General features: G+C 37.5%; 1 long non-coding RNA gene and 1 pseudogene across 1 annotated transcript in view; one reads left to right on the top strand and one right to left on the bottom strand.

The window, feature by feature from the left end:
- Positions 1-25,765, bottom strand: part of LOC144296012 (uncharacterized) — a 77,042-nt gene that overhangs the window by 37,865 nt on the left and 13,412 nt on the right. The window lies entirely within an intron of this gene.
- LOC144296512 (NADH dehydrogenase [ubiquinone] 1 alpha subcomplex subunit 1 pseudogene) lies at positions 21,361-21,540 on the top strand (annotated as a pseudogene).

Genomic DNA, 25,765 nt, shown 5'->3' with positions numbered 1-25,765 from the left:
CAGACCTTTTTGGAAGATTGTTTCCCTAAAGTTTGGGTGTAGGTCTTGAGATAATACCACCAAACAGCTCTTGGAAATTCTCTTCTGAATAAACAGTAGCTATAATGATTCTCACCCATGACACTTAAGGGTTAGTCTTTTATGTTTAAGAGAAACATTGCTAAAACTAAAATGCCTCTATAAAGGAATGCTATTATAAATTGTAATGATATTCTCAAGTATCAATTTTTAATTTATTTGATGTAGCAAAGTCTAAGCCCAGCCACTCATCTCATATGGTCATGGTTAATCTTTTTATTAATAAAAATTTTGCTTAGAATAAACTTAGTCTTGTCAAATTGCTTGTATTCTATTGTCTTGACACCTACATTCATATTCTATGCCTTCTGTCTTAACCTTTTTTTTTTTTTTTAATTACAGTAGGAAAAAAATCTCCTTTGATCTTTATTTAGTGGCTGGGCAATAGTTACTTTATAAATCTCCGTATCTATGTAAACACATTTATATTATAACTAACTACTGGATATTAAGCATTCTTCTGTGAAGCCCTTAGTCTTTTGGAATAAATACTACATCCACGCACTTTTTTTTCCTTTCAAATTGTGAGGATTCTTTTTTTTTTTTTTTAAGTGAGGATCTTTTTAAACTTTCGATGTGAGGATGATTCTGGGTACAGATACTCCTAAAGAAAATGAGAAATAGGAAAACAGGTTCTTTTTCCTGTGTGTGTAACAGGATTTATTTCAAGTAATAGGTTTTTAGTCTTGGAAAATTTATATGTGAAACCTAAACACTACTGACAAGTATTTTTAGTGGATCATAAATCATTACCTTCTTAGGGAGCACTTTCAGCATTTTTTTTAATCCCATATACATTCATGTGGAGATAGTACTGTACACTTCTGGAAGAATAAACCCAAGCCAAGAAATAAAAGTGAATGCTAGGTAATCGAGAAGTCAAATTATTTAGTATTTGAGAGCACTACCATTTGGGGTATCTTTTCAGTTGGTAACCGAAGTGGTGTGTGTGTGTGTTTTACTATGGCAGAAAGGTTTTTTACACACCTCTTGCTCCCCAGACTTTGGAACCTGACCCTGCTTCATTATGGAAAAATGCACGAGGTCAAAACATCCTAACTCGTTAGTATTATCAGATGAATAATAACTTTACAAAGTCTTGGGATGTTCTCAAATGCTGGAGATACTTTTATAAGCATAATGATAAATTGTCTCCTTGACCTCTTACTGCATTCGACTTTGTGACCCGTGTAAGCATTAAGAAACGGCCACCTTAGATAATAAAAGAAGTGCCCACCTTATGGGCTTAAAGTTCATACATGTGAAAAGTTCCTCTTTAGCATAGAACCGGCCGTACTGAAGAAGGTATTTTCTCCAAGAGGAGAAACCTGGCAAAAGACCAACTGGCATAAGGAGGAAAGCCCGCGCTTGTTTCTCGGTGTCCTGGCCCGCGTACACTCTAGTGTGTGAACAGCAACGGGTTATTTGAGGGCTTTCCCACTAGGGGGCAATGGTCCAGTCCCGGACGTAACCTAGCAGGTATTTTTAGAATGCACCGACTGGAGAGTTTTGTAAGAGCTTAATTATTAAAAGTAAATTGGGAACCAAACAAAGGGAAAGTTCAGAGTCGTATTTGTGTCCAAATCAAACCAGTATTCCAGCAGTGCTTGAGGGCCCGGGGATAGAGGGGGGCTCCCACGTGTCCGTTCCCATGTCTCTTACGGTCCTGTCTTGCTGGGAAAGCACCAAAAATGAACTTAGGGAAGAGCTGTGAGCTGTCCGTCATCGCCCTCACGGTCTGCCCAGCGCTTGGCGAAATCCGATGCTTGCAGGCCATGCTCGCTTTCTCCTCTCCAGAGAGACCCGGAATTTCGTGTTGATTTCTGTTGAACTTCATGTTAACTCTAGAACACCATTTCCTTTTTAAAAATAACTTCTATATCTTGGAAATGTGTTTTTCAGGAGGTACAAAATGAAAAAATACCTCACCGGTAATCTCACCATGCAGAGAAAACATACTTGGCTTTTTTTCTTTTTTCCCCACAGAAAATGGAATCCTGTATACAGTTTTATGTCCTATTTCTCCACTTAACGTTGTGTCTTGAGAATACTCTTTAAGCAAGATTTCCCTGTCCGCAGAGCCTCCCATAGGTGGATAGTACACGATTTATTTCATCAGTTCCTGTTGTGGGACTGATTTTTGTTTTCATTTTTGTAAATAGAAGTATCAGAATGTAAGATTTTAAGGATACATTTCTAGAAATATAGTGTATTAAAGGGTACAGATATATTTAAGATTTGATGTGTCTTGTCAGATTTCTTTCCAAAACTGGAAGTTCATCACAAGTATATGGGATTAGGAACACCTGGGCAGCTCAGTGGTTGAGCATCTGCCTTCGGCTCAGGCTCAGGTCGTGATTCTGGAGTCCTGGGATCTAGTCCCACATGGGGCTCCCCACAGGGAGCCTGCTTTTCTCTCTGCCTCTGTCTCTGCCTCTCTCTGTGTCTCTCATGAGTAAATAAAATCTTTTTAAAAAGTATATGGGATTACCTGTATCCTTGACTCTCACTAATGAACAAAAATCCCATATTCTATCTTTATTAATTTGAAAAAATAAGTGGTAAGCCAATTTGTTTTCATATTTCTAGCCAGATACTAATTTCTATAATCTAGATAAGACATGTGCTCTGTAAATATTTTCTCCCCGTCTATGCTTGTCTTTTCATTCCCCTGACCCAGCTCTTTGAAGAGCAGCAGTTCTTAATTTTCACAAAGTCCACTTGAGCACCTTTTTCTTCAATGGATAATAGTTTTGGTGTCATATCTAATAAGAAACTTGCCTAACTTAAGGTGACAAAGGTTTTTTTATTTTGTAGGACTTTAACAGTTTTCCATTTTTACATTTAGGTCTGGGATCCATTTGAGTCACTTTTTACATATGGTGTGTATAAGAATTATATATGTACCATAGACAGATCAAAGTTTTCTTTGCACTTTTGTCAAAAATCAGTTGACAAGGTGTTAGTCTGTTTCTAAACTGTTCCATTAGTTTCTGGGTCTGTGCTTTCACCCATTCTACGTTGCTTTGGTCGCTGTAGCTTTCCATAAGCACAAAGTAAATCAACTTTGTTCTTTTACAAAAACGTTTTGCCATATTGGTTCCTTTGCCTTTCCATTGGACATTTTAGAGTTGGCCTCTTGACAGGAACCAAAACAAGCACCTTCGTGGATTTTGATGATAATTGCATCGGATGCATAGACCAGTTTGAGGGAGAGTGGACGTCTTAATATTCGTCTTCCACTCCATGAATGCAGCGCAGTGCTCTGTTTTATGTAGGTCGTGGATTTCTTTTATCAGTGTTTTTAGTTGTTAGCATACGGATCTTGCATGCACACTGTGAATTAGTTCATTCTTAGAAAGTTTTCTATTTTTAATTGTTCATTGTATCTAGAAATACAATTGATTTTTTGTATATTGACCTTGTATCCTGACACCTTGCCAGATCCACTTATGTAGATTTTTAGAAGTTTTCTATTTAGTCATGTTGTCTGCAGCTTATTTATAATAAATGTTTCCTTTCTTTACCATCTTTCCAATTTTCCTTTCAAATGCCATTTATTTCTTTTCTTTGTCCTACTGCACTGGTTAGACCCTCCAGCTATTGATCAAAGCTGTGGTGAGGCCAGACACATCCTTGTCTTGTCACCAATCCTAGGAGGCGAGCATTCAGTCTTCTACCGTTAAGTAGGTTAATTGAAGGATTTTTGTAAATGGCCTTTTTAAGGCTGAGGAAATTCCTTTTTATTCCTGGTTTTCTGAGACTTGTTAATCATGAATGGACGTTGGGTTCTGTTGGATGTTTATTCTCCATCTATCGAAACGATCTTGTCTTTTATTTTTCCCTTCATAATATTGGTGTATGAATCACATCCATTTTTTTTTGTAGGACTAGCCTTGAATTTCCAGAGTATTGTTATATTCCTTTGCTAGTATTTTATTGAGTATTTTTGTTCATAAGGGATATTGATATGTGGTTTCCTTACCTTTTAATGTCATTGTCCGGTCAGTGTAATGTTGCTCTTATAAAATGAGTTTCCCTCCTCTTGTATATTTATGGAAGAATATGGGTAGAATTAATATAATTTCTTCCCTAAATGTTGGACAGTATTCACCAACGATGCCATTTGGGCCTCTTTTTTTTAAAATTTTTATTTATTTATGATAGAGAGAGAGAGCGAGAGGCAGAGACATAGGCAGAGGGAGAAGCAGGCTCCATACACCGGGAGCCCGATGTGGGATTCGATCCCGGGTCTCCAGGATCGCGCCCTGGGCCAAAGGCAGGCGCCAAACTGCTGCGCCACCCAGGGATCCCTGGCCCTCTTTATTGGAAGGTTTTTATCTGAATTCAATTCTTTAAGTAGAATTATGCAGATTATTTATTTCTTGAGTTTTAGCAGTTTGACTGTCAAGGAAATTGTCCATTTCATCCAAGTTATCAAACTTATGAGCAGAGTTATTCATAACATTCTGTTTTGTCTTATTCTGCTCAGGCTGCTATAACAAAGTACCATAGGTGGTTCTTTCTTATTTTCTTTTCCTCCCCCTCCCCCTTCTCTTCCTCCCTCTTTTCCCCTCTCCCCCTCCCCTTCTCCTCCTCTTTCTTGTTCTTCTTCTGTATTCCAACCAAAGAGTCTATTTCATTTAGGGTTAGAAAGTTCTTCCCTTCATTTATGGTTAGAAAATGAGAAAAAGTTCTTTAATATTCATTTTTTAACACTTACTGCTTTTATTATGAATCATTTTATTTCTTCATTGAATTTTCACTTCTATTAATGATGACATAAGAGCTATTAATTTCACTATATTTTAAATTTTAGCCATTAACTAGAGCACTTAGCAATTCTACTTTTATGTCAGTTGATTCTTTGGTGTTTTGTGTAATTATACTGCCTTCACATAATTTCACTTATTTTCTTTTTTTTTTTTAAAAACTTTTTTTTTTAAATTTTTATTTATTTATGATAGTCACAGAGAGAGAGAGGAGAGGCAGAGACATAGGCAGAGGGAGAAGCAGGCTCCATGCACCGGGAGCCCGACGTGGGATTCGATCCCGGGTCTCCAGGATCGCGCCCTGGGCCAAAGGCAGGCGCTAAACTGCTGCGCCACCCAGGGATCCCAATTTCACTTATTTTCCAATATTGAATCTCTTATTTTTCTGCTTTAATTGCATAACTTCCAAAATAATGCTAAATAAAAGACAGATACAAAGTTGTTTGTCTTATTCATGACTGCACGGGAATGCCTTTGGTTTTGTTGTTAAGTATAATGTGGGCCATTGATTGAGGTACTCTTCATCCTGTTAAGAAGAAAAATCTCCCTGGTCCTATTTTTACCGAGATTTTTTTTTTTAATCAAATGTAATATCAAATGCTATGGCTGTCTAATCAGTTTGTTTTAATTTCCTTTGAAACTACTAAATTGATGAATAATATTTTTGGAATTTTACTTCTTCATACTAGATAACATTGATCTTTAGTTTTTGTGTGTACTTGTTTTTGTCAGGGTTGGGCCAGCTTCATAAAATTAAATGACATGGTCTCATCTCAGTGCATTAGCATGGTTTTGCTGCTTTGACTCAAGCGTACCCTTTGTAATTCCAGCGGAGTGGGAGTGGGGTGGCAGAAGGTAAGGTGATATTTATTTTTGTGGTGGTTACTCTCTTCTCCAAAGGGTCCTTCTTATTTTAATTCTGAACTCCATCAAGGTTATAATACTTAAAATTATTACAGGTAAAGAATTCACTCCAAATTACCACATAATATGTCCTAGTAGCATGATCTTGACCTACATCAATAAAAAGTATTTTATTCCTTAAAGAGACCTCAAACCTTATTCAGCCAACCTCCTCAGTTGAAAAATGGCAAAACATACAATTGTTGTGTCAAGAGTCACGTAGCTATGAGTCACTCTACAAAGAGAATTGTAACATATGTCTCTTGTGGGAATTGAAATGTATTATTTCTTTATTAGTCTCTGAATCACCCAGCAGAGTCAGCAGAATGAAGCACCATCATTTGAACTTTTACTGGTGACATTTTTGCTTCTTCCCAATATCTTTGAAAAAGTTCATCTATTGGCCCAAATCTAGATCAAACTCTTGTTGCCCAGCAGTTTACTCAGTAATGCCTGAGAGGATCCACTGATCAGATTAGATATTCTCTTAAATATCAACGAAGAAGTAGTTAGGATGTAATGGACTGCCAAACTAGGAGCCCTGCCAGTCTAAGAAAATATTATTATAAAGTTCTTTCTCTTCTCCTCTTATCCTTTCTTCACACCACTGGCAGCAAGTGCCAACTTGTCTTGCCAACAAGCTTATTCCACTACACCAAGTTACTTCCCTTTCTTTTTCTTCTGTGACCATTTAAGTTTGTGCCTCTGCTGCTTTGGAATTAGGACAGAATGTTTGTAATTACAATATTAAGGTGTACGATATTAAGGAGTCAACACTCAATATAATAATAAAATATTTTGCAGAGTGTAACATGGTTTACGTGGTCCTCGTATAAACTCTCATTTGATCCCAACTTCATTTCTGAGATGGTGAAAGTGTTACTCTCCCCATTTGACCCTTGAAATCAGGACTCAGAGGATGTGACTTGCGCAAAGTCTAACCACTTGGTAGACTTGGGTTCAAACCCAGTTTTTCTTATTCTCATTCCCATGTGTCCTTTTGTATAATATTAAACACACTCCGGGGCACCTGGGTGGCTCAGTGGTTGAGTGTCTGCCTTTGGCTCAGGTCGTGATCCGGGGTCCTGGGATCGAGTCTCACATCAGGCTTCCCCCAGGGAGCCTGCTTCTCCCTCTGCTCATGTCTCTCTGCCTCTCTTTCTTTTTTTTTTTTTTTCTTTTTTTTAAATTTTTTATTTATTTATGATAGTCACAGAGAGAGAGAGAGAGGCAGAGACACAGGCAGAGGGAGAAGCAGTCTCCATGCACCGGGAGCCTGATGTGGGATTCGATCCCGGGTCTCCAGGATCGCGCCCTGGGCCAAAGGCAGGCGCCAAACCGCTGCGCCACCCAGGGATCCCCTCTGCCTCTCTTTCTGTGTCTCTCATGAATAAATAAATAAAATCTTTGTAAAAAAAATAAAATAAACACACTCCCTCTTTGATATTAAAGATATTTTTATTTTTAATTTCATTTCCATTTTATGATGATAGTTTTTCATTGTACTAAAGATTTTACATAAATTAACTGACATAATTTTCATAAATGTGACTTGCCTAGAGCCACACAGCTAGTAAATAGTAGAGCCAAGGATTAAACCTACTTGGGCCATCTCCAGAGCCCACAGGCTTTTTTCTTTATTTTTAAGATTTATTTATTTTAGCGAGAGCATGAGTAGGAGAGGCAGAGGGAGAGGCTCAGGCTCCAGGCGGGGCTCAATCCCATGACCCCAGCCAAACCAAGAGTCCAATGCTCAATGACTCTATCCAGGCGCCCCTCCAGAGCCCATAGTCTTAACCATAACTTTAGATTCCTGGAATAAAAATAAAGTTCATCCATAATGCCACCTCTCAGAGGTCATTTGTTTTGCTTTCATATGTACAAAAACTGGGGTTGTATTCACACTGTTTTATAAGCTATTCTCACATTATGGCCTACATTTTCCCACCACTGACAAACACTTCCATTTTTAATGACTGCATTACAAAGATATACCACGGTGTATTAAGTGGACTTCCTGTTGGCCACATCTAGATTTTTTTGCCAAGATTTTTTCCTGTTCCAGGTAATTCTGCAACGTCTATCCATGCACAGAGATCTAGTACTCTGATCATTTCGTTGGACCGATTTCCTGAAAATGAAAGTTCTAGATCAACAAGCTACATTTTAAATCTGGATACAGTGTTATAACTATCTACCAGAAAGGTTCTAGATGAAGCTTTGTTAGAAAGTAAAACAAACTTTAAAAAAAAAAAAAAAAAAAAGGAAGTAAAACAAGCTTAAGGTCCTAATTTAAATATCAATGTGACAGGTGCCAAAGCAGTGGATAAAAATGTCCATTTCGTTACTGATTTATATTAAGCTTGGCCCTTATTTTTCCATGGCTAATAATATTGCAAGGTTCTAGAACTGGATGAAATTTCAGATATCAAGGTAAAACATTTTCTGCACAATATAACTATGGCTTTTAACTTTCTCTTGACGGGAAACTTGAAAGAGATAATTCCTTGGATTAATGCACAGGCAGCCAGCTTTTTTCCTTTTTTAAAGCATATGAAAGGAAACAAATTCTTTCCTACAGAGAAGTGTTAAATAATTGAACCTCATAGAGTGAAATTTGCATAAGCCCCTAAATAAAAAGTAGGAACTCTGATAATGAGAGATTCTGAAGGAAGTGTACATGAAGGTGCAGATAGTGTAGGATAACTCAGCATGGGGCCAGGTGGGATCTCTGTAAATCTGGATAAAGAAGAATCCGGACCACCCAGAGCCATTTTTCTGGACAGTGCCTTGGAGGCTGAGAAACTAGACTACAATTATAATACAGTAGTCACTTTTTATCACATTTGTGTTATAATACAAAGGAATCATAGCAGCTGTGAGTCTGTGCTTTGGAGTCAAATGGTTCTGGATTCAAGTCCTCCTCTACCACTGCCATCTTGTGTATGGTACTTTGCAAGTGTGTCAGTTTTCTCATCTGTAAAATAGTAGTAACACCTAACTCATGAGATTGTTGAGAGAATTAAATAGGACATTAATTCTATGAAGTACTTATAGAGTCTAGTGTATATTAAGTGCACAATAACGTTAGCTGCTATTGTACATGGTTGACCCCCACCTTACCTGTTGTATTACCTAACTGGTTTTGATAAAGGCAGTGGGGAAATAACATGTAATGTGGTATATACAAATTCTCTAGCATCCAGATCCTGTTTAACATGTAAAATACAAATTTCCCCTCCTGATAACACACTTTCCAGACTTAAATTCAGGCCTTCCTCCAAAGCGGAGCCAGCCAGACCACATGTTTTGCCCCTCACTAGGATCTCAGTTACATGTGACTTGTGTCATTGTAATAAACCTCCCTCCCTGGGAGGGAGACCTTTACCAGGTCAGTGGGGAGGAACTCAGGCTTTACTTCATAATTTGGTTTGCCTTAACTGAAAACCTGCTTCTCTACACCAAGGAAACCTGCTGTAGCTCACAGATCCCTAACCAACATAGGTCATTATCTCCCACTCCTTTCTCATTCCCCACAACTCTGCCCCCAGGCCCTCTGTTCCATCCCTAGGCATGCCAGGGTTCTGTTAGCATAAGGTTGCCTCTATAGGCCTTAGTTCAAACATCTACTCTTTAGATAGCTCTCTCCAGACTGATGCTCAGTTGGCATCCCTTCAGGGAGCCTCGATCACCAACCACCAGGCCTCCAATTTCTTTCATGGCACTGGTTACTATCCAAAACTGTGTCAGTCATTCACTTTGATAATTATCTGTCTCCCTAGTGAGACAGGCAACTACAAAAGAGAGGTCTTGTTTGACTCCTTAACTGTAGTAATCTGGACCCTAAAACATGTATGGCATTTAATAGACACTCAAAGAATATTTATTGAATGACTGAATGAATACATCCTGCCCTCCATAACCTTACCCATGCTACCCCATGGATGTAAGTTTCAGATTCCTCATTGGTTAAGTGATGCTAGTAATGAGGATCAACTGAGTTAAACATATGCAAGTGCTTAGGATAGGCCATGGCACTAAACAGTCACTATTATGATGTCGAAATACATTCAGATTGCTGGGAGAATGGTCCTTGTAGGTTAAGACTGAGGTTTCTGTTTGCTTGTGCAACTTGGGCCTTCCTTACTTAGCTCCTAGAGGACTTGCCCTATGTGGGTCCCTATGTCTTAGAACCAAAAACAGAAAGTTGATTCTTTTTCTTGTTTGTAGTCCCTTTAACTTCCTTTTTTGATTCATCTCTTTTTAAGGAGATAATTCTCTACTGTTAGGTGCTTATGTGATCAGATTGAGCCCAGACAGCTAATCCAAGATACTATCCCTTTTTTTGAGTCTATAACCTTCATTGCATTCACAAAGTTCCTTTTGCCATATAATGTAACACAGGCACAGGTTCTAGTGATTAGGACCTGTACATTTTCGTGTGTGTGTGGGGGGAGGGAGAGGGTTATTCTGCCTACAGTATAAAATATTCAGAGGAAAAGAAGTATAATATTTAGGGGAAAAAAGCAAAAAGATTAAAAAAAATTATAGATACTAAAGACAGGCAAAGACAGGCATATGATAAAACTATCATATACCTGATTTGTGTATCTGGAGAAAAATAATGTAATGGAATAAATGCATTCTATGATTCAAGCAAATTTTCTAGAAATGAGACCCAAGTCTTTAAAAAAAAGAGATGTACAGATGTCTGGGAAAACCTGATACAGAACAATCCATTTCCAGACATATGGATAAAACTAATGGATGTCAAAAATGAAGAAAAAAATTCATGAGTATCCAGTAAAAAATATTAAAGCAAATTATAACGCGAAGGGAGGAATCAAGCTGACCTCAAATTTCCTCAAAATAATATTGAGTTCTAGAAGACAGTGGAGTAATGCTGACAAAATCTTTATTTTTTTTTTATTTTTTCTGACAGAATCTTTAAATAAATGAAGTATAATCCAATTTTTTCATATCTTCCTATTACACTTAGTGTTCAGTTAGGAAAAAGAAAGTATTGTGGATGTTTTGAAGAAATATAATAGATTGTAGAGAAAATTTAACACAAGATATTAATTATACAAAAAGAGTTCTATCTAGACTAGTTACTTCAAGAAGCCATTACCAGCCCTGAAGCTAAAGAATCAGAGTAGGCAATGGTTTTACCCAGAGCCCACAGTTATTTCTGTAATGGTGGGGCAGCTCTTGGAACTGCCAACACTACATTATACCCAGGAATGCATATTCCTCCTGATGCTTCAGAAGCCCATGAGTCCAAAGTGCCCGCTGTTCCCAGGCTAAGAGCCCACAGATGCTATGCTGGCAAGACTGCATCTGTGTGGCTGTTACTCTGGGAAGCATAATATCTGGGTAGGAAGCAGTGGTCAAGATTTACCTGCCTTTGCTACTGATACCACTGCCAGACACACTTACTAAAAGCAAAATAAAGAAATGCTTCTGCTGAATAAAAAATGTTGGAAAGAATGTGGAGAAAAAGAAACCCTAATGCACTGCTAGTGGAAATGCAAATTGGTGCAGCTACTCTGGAAAACAGTATGAAGTTTCCTCAAAAAATTAAAAATAGATTTACCATATGATCCAGTAATTCCACTACTGGGTATTTACCCAAAAACAATGAAAACACTAATTCGAAAAGATGTTTATTGCACCATGATTTACAATAGCCAAGATATAGAAACAACCAAAGTATCTATCAATAGATGAAAAAGATGTCTCTCTCTCTCTCTCTCTCTCTCACACACACACACACACACACACACACACATACACACACAATGGAATATTACTCAGCCACAAAAAAGAATGGAATCTTGCCGTTTGCACCAACATGGATAGATCTAAAGAGTATAATGCTAAGTGAAAGTCAGTCAGAGAAAGACAATACCATATAATTTCACTCTTATGTGGAATTTAAGAAACAAAACAAGTGGGCAGCCCGGGTGGCTCAGCAGTTTAGCGCCGCCTTCAGCCCAGGGCATGATCCTGGAGTCCCAGGATCGAGTCCTGCGTCAGGCTCCCTGTATGGAGCCTGCTTCTCCCTCTGCCTGTGTCTCTGCCTCTCTCTCTCTGTGTGTCTCTCATGAATAAATAAATAAAATCTTTAAAAACAAAACAAGTGAAAAAAACATAAAAAAGACTCTTAAACATAGTGAACGAACTGGTGGTTGCCAGAGTTGCCAGTTGCCAGAACTGGCAGGTGGAGGGATGGGTGAAATAAGTGAAGGGGACTAAGAGTACACTTATTATACTGAACACTAAGTAATGTATAGAATTGCTGAATAATTATATTGTACACCCGAAACTAATATAACAGTACATGTTAGTTGTACGTGAATAATCCAAAAAAATATTCCACCATTCTCCCACCTTCCAATTTCCTACCAAAATGCCCCATAGGCAGAACCTAAGTGGAAGCCAGATTGCAAAGAGATGTGGAAATGTAATGTGCAGGTTTCTGTTCCCAATGCTCAGAAGAGAACATGGAAGCCTGTGAATAAAGCTGAGAGACAAGAGACCAATAATTGGCACACTAGACAAATTGTATTACCATCTAAAGGAAACAGCCATTTCCAGGCAAGATAGGGTAAAGGAAACTAGATTTACCCTTCTGCAAAACAGTTTAAAAAACAACACAGACAAAACACATAAACAATGGTTTTAAAGACACCAGATGTGGGATCCCTGGGTGGCGCAGCGGTTCGGTGCCTGCCTTTGGCCCAGGGCGCGATCCTGGAGACCCAGGATCGAGTCCCACGTCGGGCTCCCGGTGCATGGAGCCTGCTTCTCCCTCTGCCTGTGTCTCTGCCTCTCTCTCTCTCTGTGTGACTATCATAAATAAATAAAAATTAAAAAAAAAAGACACCAGATGTTAGGCAATGAAGGACAGTGATCTCTGAAAGAGAGAAGTCAAAGAAGGTGAGGCCTATGAGTGCTGCACCTTACTGTCTTGTGAGAGTTTCCAGGCTGTGGCAAAAGGACAGGGAACTAAAATGGAACCTGGAAAACCCTCTGAGGCAAGGTGGTGCTTCTGAGACCAAAGTGGCTACATTCACAGGATAAAGTACCATAGTGATGACAGCCGCACAAAGAGAAAACCCTAGAGATCTAAAGAAGGATCACCTTAAGTGTTCATCAGAGTACTAACCAGCCCTCGGTCAGTAAGGAAATTAATAGAGGCCTGTGAAAGAGTCATCAGAGGATTAGAGGGACAGGATAACAGAGGTCTGGGAATAGTGTCAACTCCTATCAATTAGGCTCATTGTTCATATAGTTTTGAGTAGAGGACTCAGAAAGGTCTCACTTCAACAAAAGAGAATAGGTAATCCTAGACTAAGCACTGCTCTGAATCCACCTAAAAAATCATCAAAACTAGACCACCCCAAGTCAAACCATTCTCAAGTAACTTAATGGTATCACAGGATGAAGCTCAAGAAGATTTATAGGAATGCAAAAATATCCAGGACTCACTATGGCAAAAGTCATAATGTCTGAAAGACAATCAAAGAAGACCAGGAATTCAAAGAAGTTGTAAAAACACAGCCATAGTGAGGAGAATAATCAACCAACTGATAACAACCAAGAACAGCCACAGAAGATAAAAGAAAAGTGAAATAAAATAATTTTTAAGTCTTTTTTAAAGATTATTTATTTATTTTAGTAATTTCTACACCCAATGTGGGGCTCGAACTCATGACCCTGAGATCAAGAGTCATGAGATCAAGAGTCAGTCATATTCTTTTGCCTGAGCGAGCCAGGCACTTGTAAATCTGTATTTTATATGTTAAAAAGATAAGAGAAATGAAGGTATAAAACAGACTAAATCATACTTTTTGGGGTTAGAAACTATAAGGTCTAACATGAAAAATATGCCAGATGAGATTAATGGTAAATTAAATATTATGGAAGAAAAGTTTAGTGAACTTGAAGCAATACCAATAAAAACTATTCTAAATGAAACATAAAGGGAAAAAATAATGAAAAGAGCACCATTTCTTAATGTTAAGAAACAGTAAGCAACCTAATATATGGATAAATAGCATTCACAAGGAGAGGAGAGAGAGCAGGAGACTAAAAAAAATATTTTTTAAAGAAATCATAGTTGAAATTTTTCCAAATTTGATAAAAATTATAAACAGAGATCCAAAATATTTAATAAATCCCAAGCATATGAAACATAAGGGAAACTAAATCAAGGTACCATATAATCAAATGACTGAAAATCAATAAAAAGGAGAAAATATTATAGGCAGTGAAAGAAAACCAGTGTTATACAGGAGAACAAAGAAAAGGATGCTATCAGATTTCTCAATGGAAATAATGCTAAAAAGAAGCCACCAAAGCATTTTTAAAGTACTGAAAGAGTGGGTGGCTCAGCAGTTTAGTGCCTGCCTTCAGCCTGGGCGTGATCCTAGAGACCTGGGATCGAGTTCCACATCAGGCTCCCTGCATGGAACCTGCTTCTCCTTCTGCCTGTGTCTCTGCCTCTCTCTCTCTCTCTCTCTCTCTCTCTCTGCCTCTCATGAATAAATAAATACAATCTTAAAAAAAAATACTGAAAGAGGAGCGCCTCAGTGGCTCAGTCAGTTAGGGGTGGGACTCTTGATTTGGGCTCAAGTCATGATCTCAGGATTTTGAGATCAAGCCTCATGTAAGACTCTGTGCTAGGAGTAGTGTTTTCTTAAGATTATTTCTCTCCCTCTCCCTCTGCCTTTGTGTATGCACAAGCACTCGGGTGGGTGTACTCGTGCGCTCTCACTCTCTCTCTCTCTCTTGCTCTCTCTCGCTTGCTCTCTCCCTCTCTCAAATAAATAAAATACTAAGAGAAAAAAAGACTTTGTAAACCTTAAATTCTATACCAAGCAAAATATCTTTCAGAAACATTGGAAAACCAAGTAAAAATTGTCAGAATCAAAATTTTCAGGACTCTGGTTAATAACAAAAAGAATGCTGAATTATGAAAAAGGCAACTGAAAAAATGGTATTAATGCTTTGTGGCATTTCTATTTATCCTGGCCCCATGCATCCCTGGCTCAGGGGTAGATAGTCTGGATGATGGCAGCCTGCATTATCACCATGAGACCCTGGTCCTTGGTTTTAGAGAGAAGAGCACGTTGTCTTTCATTTTCAAAGAAATATGTTTGTCTGTTCTAACCTGTGTGGGGGCTACCTGAAAGTGCTTGCTTTTGTTTGCCCTAACTTGGAAGTCACTCGGGGCAGAAAAGTGGTTTTACAGTCAGAATTCCTTGTAATCCTTGCAAGGCAAATGAACTACTGCTGTTTCCTTGGCAAAAGATTACAGCCGAGGCATGTGATATGCCCAGTGATGTGCCCAAAGCTTGGCAGGAAAAGCTGGGAAGAGTTTTTGTTTTTGTTTTTTATTTTTGTAAATTAGGACATTCAAAAGTGACTACATTTATTGAGAAACCAAGAAAGCCATGTATATGCCCAAAGTAGGATGTGTGTAGAAAAGACTTAGAAAGACACTAAACTTTCACCCCTGGCTGATCTCTGACCGCAGCACGAGGAAGAAATAGAGGCTCAGCATCGTAAATGACCTGTCAAAGCACTGAAGGAGTGCTCCAACACAGTCTGAAAGTATTTTTCCCATTTCTTTTTTTTTCTTGTCTTTTCCTTTAGTTCCAGACACTCAAAGAAATCTCTGTCAAAACACCAACTGATCACAAGCTAAAAGGAACAGAGGCTTCAGAAATCTCACATGACAAAGAATATGGACTTTACAGAAATAGTTTTTAAAGGCCACTGAAAAACTAAATAGCTATAGTCCACAGCTAGCAACAAAATAAACCCTAAAATGAGAGAAAAATCTGATTTCCAGAGTTGCCATATTTATATTCAAATGCTCAGTTTTCAACAAAAATTAGGAAGCATATAAAGTAACAAGTATAGCCCATTCACAGAAGAAATTTTTTAAAAACTGCGTCAGAGACATTGAACTTACTAGATGAAGACTTTAAATAGATTGTTTAAAATATGCTTGAAAAGCTAAAGGAAACCACAGATGAAGAGCTAAAGGGAACAAGAAGAATAGTATCTCAATGAATAGGGAACATCATAAAGAAACACAAATTAGGGGTGCCTGGGTGGCTCAGTGGGTTAAGAGTTTGCCTTCGGCTCAGGTCATGATCTCAGGGTCCTGGGACAGAGCCCTGCATCTGGCTCCTCCAGTGGGGAGTCTGCTTTTCCTTCTCCCTCTACCATTCCCTGTGCTTGTGCTGTCTGGCTCTCTCTATCTCTCTGTCAAATAAATAAATAAAACTTAAAAAAAAAAAAAGATACACAAAATATAAAAAGGAACCAAACAAAAGTACTGGAACTATAGAGTACAATAATTGAAATGAAAAAATAAATTGATAATATGTGAAATATAGTCTAGAAGCATAGGCTCACTAAAAGACAGACCTAATCATAGGAGTATAGAACATTTCCCCGTGCCTACACCTTAGCAGTACATTTCTGAAGGTTTATTTACAGAAGATACTTTTATTGAGTTCATCATACTCAGTTACAAAATTTAAAAAAAATTAAAGGCATACTAAAAGGCAAAAAACAGTTTGAAGAGTAATGTAAACATCAGAACCGGACTCAAATATGGCAAGGATGTTGGAATTTTCAGGCTGGGAATTTAAAACAACTATGATTAATATGCTAAAGGCCCTAATAGATAGGAAACATACGAGCAATATAAGCAGAGAGATGGAAATTCTAGTAAAGAACCAAAAAGAAATGCTAGAGACTAAAAACATTATAACTGAAATGAAGAATGCCTTTGCTGGCTTTATTAATAGACTTCACATACCTGAGGAAAAAAAAAATCTCTGAACTTGAGAATATCTTGATAGAAACCTCCAAAACTGCAAAACCAACAGATAAAAGACTGAAAAAAGGGTAACACAGTATCCAAGAACTGGGGAACAACTACAAAATGTGTAACACATACAGCTTAAAACAGAAGATTGTAACAGAAGGAGAAGAAAAAGAAAAAGGAGTAGAAGAAACATTTGAAACAACAAGGACTGGGAGTTTCCTCAAATTAATGCTGAACACCAAATTGCTGATACAGGAAGCTCACAAACACACTAAGTATGATAAATACCAAAAAAAAACTATACCTAGGAACATTACTTTTAAAAACAAAACAAAACACAACAGAAAACAAGAGATAAAGAGAAAATCCTGAAGGAAGCTAGAGGGAAAAAACACCTTACTTATAGACGAACAAAGATACATCTAAACATAAGACTTCTCCTCAGAAACCATGCAAAAGAGTGGTGTGCCTTTAAAAGGCTCAGAGAAAAAACTCACCAACCTAGAATTCTGTATCCTGTGAAATTATCCTTCAAAAGTGAAAAGGAAATTAAGACTTTCTCAAACAAAAATTGATAGATTTTTTTTTCCCCAGTAGACTTACCTTGCAAAAAACCTTCCTTTAGAGAGAAGGAAAATGATATAAGTCAAAAACTCAGCTCTACTAAAAGAAAGGAGGAGCACTGGATAAATTGAAGGTAAAATAAAAGTTATTGTCCTTATGTTTAACTGATCTAACAGATTACGTTTGTTCAAAATAATAAGAACAACAATGTATATATATGCTTATGTATAAATAAAATAAGTGATAACAATGATATCACTTATGATATTAGGGAAGAAATGGAGGAATTAGCATTATTTGTTTTTTCTTTAAGATTTTATTTATTCATGAGAGATGCAGAGAGAGGCAGAGACAACAGGCAGAGGGAGAAGCGGGCTCCATGCAGGAAGCCCGATGTGGGACTCGATCTTGGGACTCCAAGATCACGCCCTGAGCCAAAGGCAGACGCCTAACTGCTGAACCTCCCAGGCATCCCCATTATTTGTTTTTTAAAAGGTATTCACACTACCTGGGAAACAGCACAGTGTTATTTAAAGTAGGCTTGAATTAGTTATAAATGTATTGCAAATTCTAGGGCAATCACTGAATAAAGGGGGAAAGTATAAATTATATGCTAAAAGGAGAGAAAATGAAATTATATAAAATGCTTAATTAAAATGACAAAAGGCAGAAAAATATTGGAAGACAAAAAATAAGAACAAAGGCAACAAATGGAAAAAGGCAACAGATATGGTAAATATTAATCCAACTGTATCAATAATAACTTTGAATATAAATGGTCTAACTGTGCCATGTGTTGGAATGGATCAAAAAACAAGACCCAGGGCACCTGGGTGACTCAGTCGGTTAAGCATATGGCTCTTGAATTTGGCTGATGTCATGATCTCGAGGTCCTGAGATAGAACCCTGAGTTACGCTCCATGCTTAGTGAGGAGTGCAATGCTTAAGATTCTCTCCCTATGCTTCTCCCCTCACTCAAGCTTTCTCTTGCTCTCTTTATCATGCACACATGTACACTCATGCTCTCAAATAAATAAAATCTTTTTTAAAAAGGATCCAACTATATATTAACTTATTTTAAATATAAAAAATATATAAATTAAAAGTAAAGGGATGGAGAAAGAGATAACATGCCAACTCTAAACCGAACAAAGTGGGAAAAGCAATATTAATTTCAAACAGAGAACACTTCATAAAAAGGAAAGTTTTTAGGGATAAAGAGGGGCATTATTGTAGTGTTAAAGGGATCAATTTTCCAAGAAGACATAACATGACTTAACATGTATGCACCAAACAACAGAGCATCAAACAACATCAGGCAAAGACAGAACTGCAAGGAAAAATAGATGTATCCATTATTATAGTTGGAGACTTTAATACACCTGTGTCAGAAATGAACAGATCTAGCTGGCAGAAAACCACTGAATACATACTAGAAATCAACAACACCATTGATCAACTGGATATAATGCACATCTATAGATTACTTCATCCAACAAGAAACTACACATTCTTCTCAAGTTCCTATGGAACATTCACCAAGATAGACCACATTCTAAGCCATAAAACATACCTTAACAAATTTCAAAGAATATAAATCATATAATGACTTCTTCTGGACCATAGTAGAATTAAACTAGAATTTAATAACAGAAAAGAGGGACACCTGGGTGGCTCAGTGGTTGAGCATCTGCCTTTGGCTCAGGTCATGATCCAGAGTCCCGGGATCAAGTCCCACATCAGGCTCCCCGTGTGGAGCCTGCTTCTCCCTCTGCCTGTGTCTCTGCCTCTCTCTCTGTGTCTCTCATGAATGAATAAATAAAAATCTTTTAAAAAAATAACAGAAAAGATAGCTAGAAAATATCCAAATACTCAAAGAATAAACAACACATTTCTAAGTGACACATGGGTCAAAGAAGAAATCTCAAGAGAAATTTAAAAATATTTGACCTAAATGAAAATGAAAACACAAGTTCTCAAAATCTGTGGGATATAGTGAAAGGACTGCTCAGAGGGATATTTATAGTATTGAATGTACATACTAGAAAAGAAGAAAGATTAAAAATAATCTAAGCTTCTACCCTAGGAAACTAGAAAAATAAGAGCAAATTAAACCCAGACTATACCAAATAGAATAAATAATAAAAATATGAAATCAAAAACAGGAAATTAGTGGAGAAAATCAATGAAACAAATAGCTGGTTCTTTGAAGAAATCAATAAAATCAATAAGCCTCTAGCCAGGATAACTAAGAAAAAAAGGTGAGGACACAAATTATTAATATCAGAAATGAAAGAGAGAACAATAATACAGACCCCATGGAGATTAAAAGAATGATAAAAGAATACTATGAACAACTATCTGCCCACATTTGATAACGTAGACAAAATGGATGAATTTCTTGAAAGATACAACCTGCCAAAATTCACACAAGAAGAGATAAGCAACTCAAAAGAGAGAGAGAGAGAGAGAGAGAGAGAGAAGCAATATTTATTTAAAAAATCAAATCTAAAATTAATAGGCGTTAGAAGAAAAGGCGAGAACAACCCCCGGACCGGCCAAAGCCCGCCTGCCGCTGCATCTCCGTGTCCAGTGCTTATGTCCGCCCCTGTGGCCACCATGCCTAAGAGAAAGGCTAAAAGGGATGCTAAAGGAGATAAAGGCAAGGTGAAGGATGAGCCACAGAGAAGATCCGCAAGGTTATTTGCTAAACCTGCTCCTCCAAAGACAGAGCCCAAGCCTAAAAAGCCTCTGCAAAGAAGGGAGAGAAGGTACCCAAAGGGAGAAAAGGGAAAGCTGATGCTGGCAAAGATGGAAATAACCTTGCAGAAAATGGAGATGCCAAAACAGACCAGGCACAGAAAGCTGAAGGTGCTGGAGATGCCAAATGAAGTATGTGCATTTTTGATAACTGTACCTCTGGTGATTGTACAGTTTGAAACACTACTTTTTATCAAGTTTTATAAAAATGCAGAATTTTGTTTTCCTTTTTTTTTAAGCTAGGTTGTTAGCACACGGAACACTTCCTTGTTGTTTTGGGGGAAGGGCATATGTCACTAATAGAATATCTCCGAAGCTAAATTAATAGCAAGGGGAAAAACACCTTTCCCTTCTAGTTTTGAGAAACTTCCTCTTGGCTCCCAGGAGGAGGGACTCCTTGATGTTGACACACATGAGGCACCTTGGTGGTGTGCAAAAACTAAAATTCATTTTTTATGCCCTCTTTTTCCTCTGCCTTCAACATAGACTTGACTCCCTTAAGCCCAGAGACCTGTTGGAATCTGACCCCATGAAATGGTTCCCAGTATGTCAGGCAATCTAGACTTTACAGTGTCACCACTGAGGTGGCATCCCTCAAAAGAGTTCCTTTTTTTAGCTTGTGGATCTTCAGATTGATAATTCTGCCATTTTCATTTCATTTCCTGAAAGTCAGGGTCAGCTTGTGAAAAGTTGTTAAACAACATTCTAAATGTGAATTGTCAACCCTCACTCTAAACTTTCCCTGTTCAGAGCACCACATGAAGGCTTCACTGGGTTTTATAGTGGCTTTCTGATGTTGGTAGTCCATTGAAGAAGGGAGCTTGAAAGTTGCTGTATACTGTTAACGATCGTCCGCCCATGTCCTGCCTGAAATACTATGATTGTTTATGAAAAGTATCTTTAATAACGCTGGATACAGTTTGGCTTGGGAAAATAAATAAATAAATTAATTAATTAATTAATTAATTAATTTAAAAAAATTAATAGCCTTCCAAAAGAGAAAGTAGCAGGCCAAGATGGGTTCACTGGTAAACTATATGAAACATTTAAATCAGATCAATTCTCTAGAATCTCTTTCAGAAGTTAAAGGCAGAGAGAATTCTTCCTGACTCATTCTATGAGCCTAGCATACCCTAAAACCAAATACAAAATACTGAAAGCAGACAAAAACATCATAAGAAAACTGCAAATCAGTATCTCTTATGAACAGAGACACAAGAATCTTCAAAATAAAATTGGCAAATCTTTCCAATAATGCATAAAAAGGGTTATATACCACAAACAAGTGAGATTTATCCCAGGTATGTAAGGCTATTCAGATTAGAAAATCAATTAATAAGGCTGGGTCTCCTTTAAGAGGCCAGAAAGGAAGGGTTTAGCTTTGGCAACCAACATGTGATTTGGTTTGAGTTTCTACCTGGGATTGGGTTCATGGCCATGTGCTTGTTCATCCTCCATATAGCCACTACACACATCCACAGGCTCACTAATGGGGGCAAGGAAAAAAGGGCTGCCTATTATTCATATCACCGGAGTTTGATGGAAAGAGATAGGCACATCTCTGGAGTTAGTTGTTACTTACTATGCATCAAAGGGTTTGGAAAATACTGATTAAAGAATAATTTTCCTGATTGATGAAAAATAACTTGGTTATGCTCATCTACCCCTTCTAGATGGTAACGCAGTGTATTAATGTAGTACATAATAAAAACAACAAAAAAGTGAAAAAAAAAGAAAAAAATTGATGTAATCCATCAGACTAATACACTAAAGAAGAAAAATAACATGATCATATCAATAGATGTAGAAAAAGCATTTGACAAGATCTAACATCCACTAATGATAAAAACTTGGTAAACTAAGAGAGGAACATCCTCAACTTGATAAAGTATATCTGGAAAACCCTATAACATCATACTTAATGGTGAGAAATTTGCAGCTTTCCAAGATCAGGTAAAGAATGTCCCCGCTCACCACTTCTTTTCAACATTGTACTGAAAGTTGAAGCTAATGAAATAAAGCAAGAAAAGGAAATAAAACATACAAGTTGGGAAGGAAAAAATAAAATTGTCTTTGTTCACAGATAATATAACTGTGTATGTAGAAAATCCAAAATAACCAACAAAATACTCCTGGAACTAAGAGGCAGTTATAGCAATACTGCAATGTTTACGTATAAAAGTCCATAATTTTCTATATACCAGAAATGAACAAGTGGAATTTGAAATTAAAAAACATAATATCATTTCTTAGCACTTCAAAATAATGAAGTACTTAAGTATACATCTACCAAATACGTATAAGATCTAGAATGAGAAAAACTACAAAAATCAGATGAAAGAAATTAAAGAAGAGCTAAATAAATAGATAGTCCATGCTGATGGATGGCAACAGTCAATATTGTCAAGAATACAGTGCTTCTCAACTTGATCTATAGATTCAATGCAATCCCAACCAAAATCCAGCAAGTTATTTTGTGGATATCGACAAAATTATTTTGATGTTTATGTGGAGATGCAAAAAACCCAGAACAGACAACACAATATTGAACATAAGAACAAAACTGGTGGTGGTGGTGGGGAGATGCCTGAGTGGCTCAGTCAGTTCAGTGTCCAATTCTTGGCTTTGGCTCAGATCATGATCTCATGGATCATGAGACCAACGCCTGAGTCAAACTCTACACTCAGTGTGGAGTCTGCTAGATATCCTCTCCTTCTCTGCCACTCTCCCTGCTTACTCTAGCTCTTTTTCTCTCTCTCTCAAATAATAAATCTTTTTTAAAAATATAAAGAATATAAAACTGAAAGATTATCACTTTAAGATTTACTCAAAGTCCAGCATAATCAAGACAGTGTGGTAATGGTGAAAGAATAGATAATAGATCAGCGGAACATAATAGAAAGCCTAGAAATAGACACATGTAAATAAGTGCAATACAATGGAGAAAATATAGTCTTTCCAATAAATGGTGCCAGATAACTGTATATCCACGTGGAAAAAATTGATTCTAGGCAGACTTTATATCCTCCACAAACATGAACTCAAAATGGATCACAGACCTAAATGTAAAACACAAACAATAAAACTATATAACAACACAGGAAAAAATATAAATGATCTTACATTTGGCAATGACTTTTTGCCTATGATACCAAAGGTGCAATCCATTAAAGATATAATTGATAAGCTGGACTTCATTTTTTAAAAAAGTCTGTTCTTTGAAATACAGAATCAAGAATATGAAAAGACAATCCACAGACTGGGGAAAGATATTTCAAAAGATATATCTAATAAAGGACAGCTCAGCAAAATATAAAAAAGAACTTTCAAAACCCAACTAAGAGGGGCACCTGGGTGGCTCAGTGGTTGAGCATCTGCCTTTGGCTCAAGTCATGATCCTAGGGTTCTGGAATCGAGTCCTGCATCAGGCTCCCCACGGGGAGCCTGCTTCTCCCTCTGCCTATATCTCTGCCTCTCTCTGTGTCTCTCATGAAAAAATACATAAATTTTGTTTTAAAAAAGACCCAACTAAGAAAATAAACAATCTGATTTTTAAAAAATTAGCCAGAGACTTTAACAGACACCTCATAAACAGATGTCAAATAAACATATGAAAAGATGCTCTGGGGGATCCCTGGGTGGCGCAGCGGTTTGGCGCCTGCCTTTGGCCCAGGGCGCGATCCTGGAGACCCGGGATCGAATCCCACATCAGGCTCCCGGTGCATGGAGCCTGCTTCTCCCTCTGCCTGTGTCTCTGCCTCTCTCTCTCTCTCTCTCTCTGTGACTATCATAAATAAATTTAAAAAAAAAAAAAAAAAAAGAAAAGATGCTCTGTATCATACATCATCTGGGAAATTGAAATTAAAACAATGAGATACCACCTCATACCTATTAGAATAGCCAAAAACCTAAACACTGACAAACACTGTCAATGATGTGGAGCAACAGGAACTCTCATTTATTGCTGGTGGGAATGCAAAATAGTACAGCCAGTTTGTACTGGAAGTTTGGCAGTTTCTTACAAAGCTAAATACTTGTAGCATATGGTCTAGCAATTGCATTCCTTGGCATTTAATCAAAATAATTGAAAAATTATGTCCACACAAAATCCACACAGATGTTTATAGCAGCTTTATTCATTATTGCCAAAACTTGGAAGCAACTAAGCAGTCCTTTGGTAGGTTCCATCACCATTCCATCATCCATTCACCAATGGATAAATAAACTGTGGTACATCCAGGCAATGAAAAATTATTCAGTGATTTTTTTAAATGAATTATAAAGCCAAAAATGACATGGAGGAATCTTAAACACATACTACTAAGTGAAAAAAGTCAATATGAAAGGCTACATACTACACAATTTCAATTATATGGCATTTTCGGAAAGGCAAAACTGTAAGACAGTAAAAAAAAAAAAAAAAAAAAAAAATCAGTGATGGGACACCTGTGTGGCTCAGTGGTTGAGCATTTGCCTTTGGTTCAGGTTGTGATCCCAGAGTTCTGGGATTGATTCCTGCATCAGGCTCCCTGCAGGGAGCTTGCTTCTCCCTCTGCCTATGTCTCTATCTCTCTCTCTGTGTCTTGCATGAATAAATAAATCTTTTTTTTTTTATTTTTTATTTATTTGTGATAGTCACACACACAGAGAGAGAGAGGCAGAGACATAGGCAGAGGGAGAAGCAGGCTCCATGCACCGGGAGCCCGACGTGGGATTCGATCCCGGGTCTCCAGGATCGCGCCCTGGGCCAAAGGCAGGCGCTAAACCGCTGCGCCACCCAGGGATCCCATGAATAAATAAATCTTAAAAAGAAAAAAAAGTGGTTGCCAGGGGTTGGGGTGAGCAGGCTGAGTAAGAGGAGCATGGAGGATTTTTAGGACAGTAAAAATACTGTATGATAACATAATGATGAATACATTCATTTCACATTTGCCAAGAGCCATACAATGTACAGAAAAAGTCATTCCTAATGTAAACTATGGGCTTTGGTGCTAATGATGCATCAATATAGGTTCATCAATTGTAGCAAATGTACTAACTACTCCAGTGGGGAATGCTGATAACAGGGGAAGCCATGCATGGGAGAGCACATGAGTTGTTATATGGAAAATCTCTGTCCCTGCTTAATATTGCTGTGAACCTAAACTGCTCTGAAAATTGAAGTCTATTTTTTAAAAAAGAACAAGAAAAGTGAACAGAGTGTAAGGTGCCTATTGGATGCCATCAAACATACTACCTTATAGATAATAGGAGTCCTAGGGAATATTTGCAGAAATGATGGCCAAAACTTTTCAAATTTGATAAATTTGGAAATCAATTTGATAAATTAAACCAAAATGATAAACAAAAGAAATCTACACAGCAATACATTATATTCAATTCAATTCAGTTATATTCCATTCAAAAGCCAGACACAAGGAAAATCTAGAAAATCTAGACAAAAGTTGACTTCTCATCAAAAACCACAGAGGCAAGAGAATAGTAAGATAACATATTTATGGAAAGCAGCAAAAGCAATGCTCAGAGGAAAATTTACTACTGTAAATGCCTACATTAAAAAAGAAGAAACTGGAAGCCCATAACTTAGCTTTACAACTCAAGAAATTGGAAAAAAGAAGGCCAAACTAAACCAAAAGCTAGCAGAGGAAATAAATAATAAAGATTAGAGATGGGGCACCTGGGTGGTTCAGTCGGTTAAGTGTCTGACTCTTAATTTTGGCTCAGGTCATGATCTCAGGGTTGTGAAATTGAGCCCTATATCAGGGTCAGGGCTCACCATGGAGTCTGCTTGAGATTTTTTTCTCTCTCCCTCTAAAATAAATAAATATATTAAAAT

This window comes from Canis aureus, chromosome 24 (assembly GCF_053574225.1).
Source record: "Canis aureus isolate CA01 chromosome 24, VMU_Caureus_v.1.0, whole genome shotgun sequence".
NCBI classification, from domain to species: Eukaryota; Metazoa; Chordata; class Mammalia; order Carnivora; family Canidae; genus Canis; species Canis aureus.
Note: the sequence above shows the minus strand (reverse complement) of the source record. Positions and strands in the feature narration are given on the sequence as shown.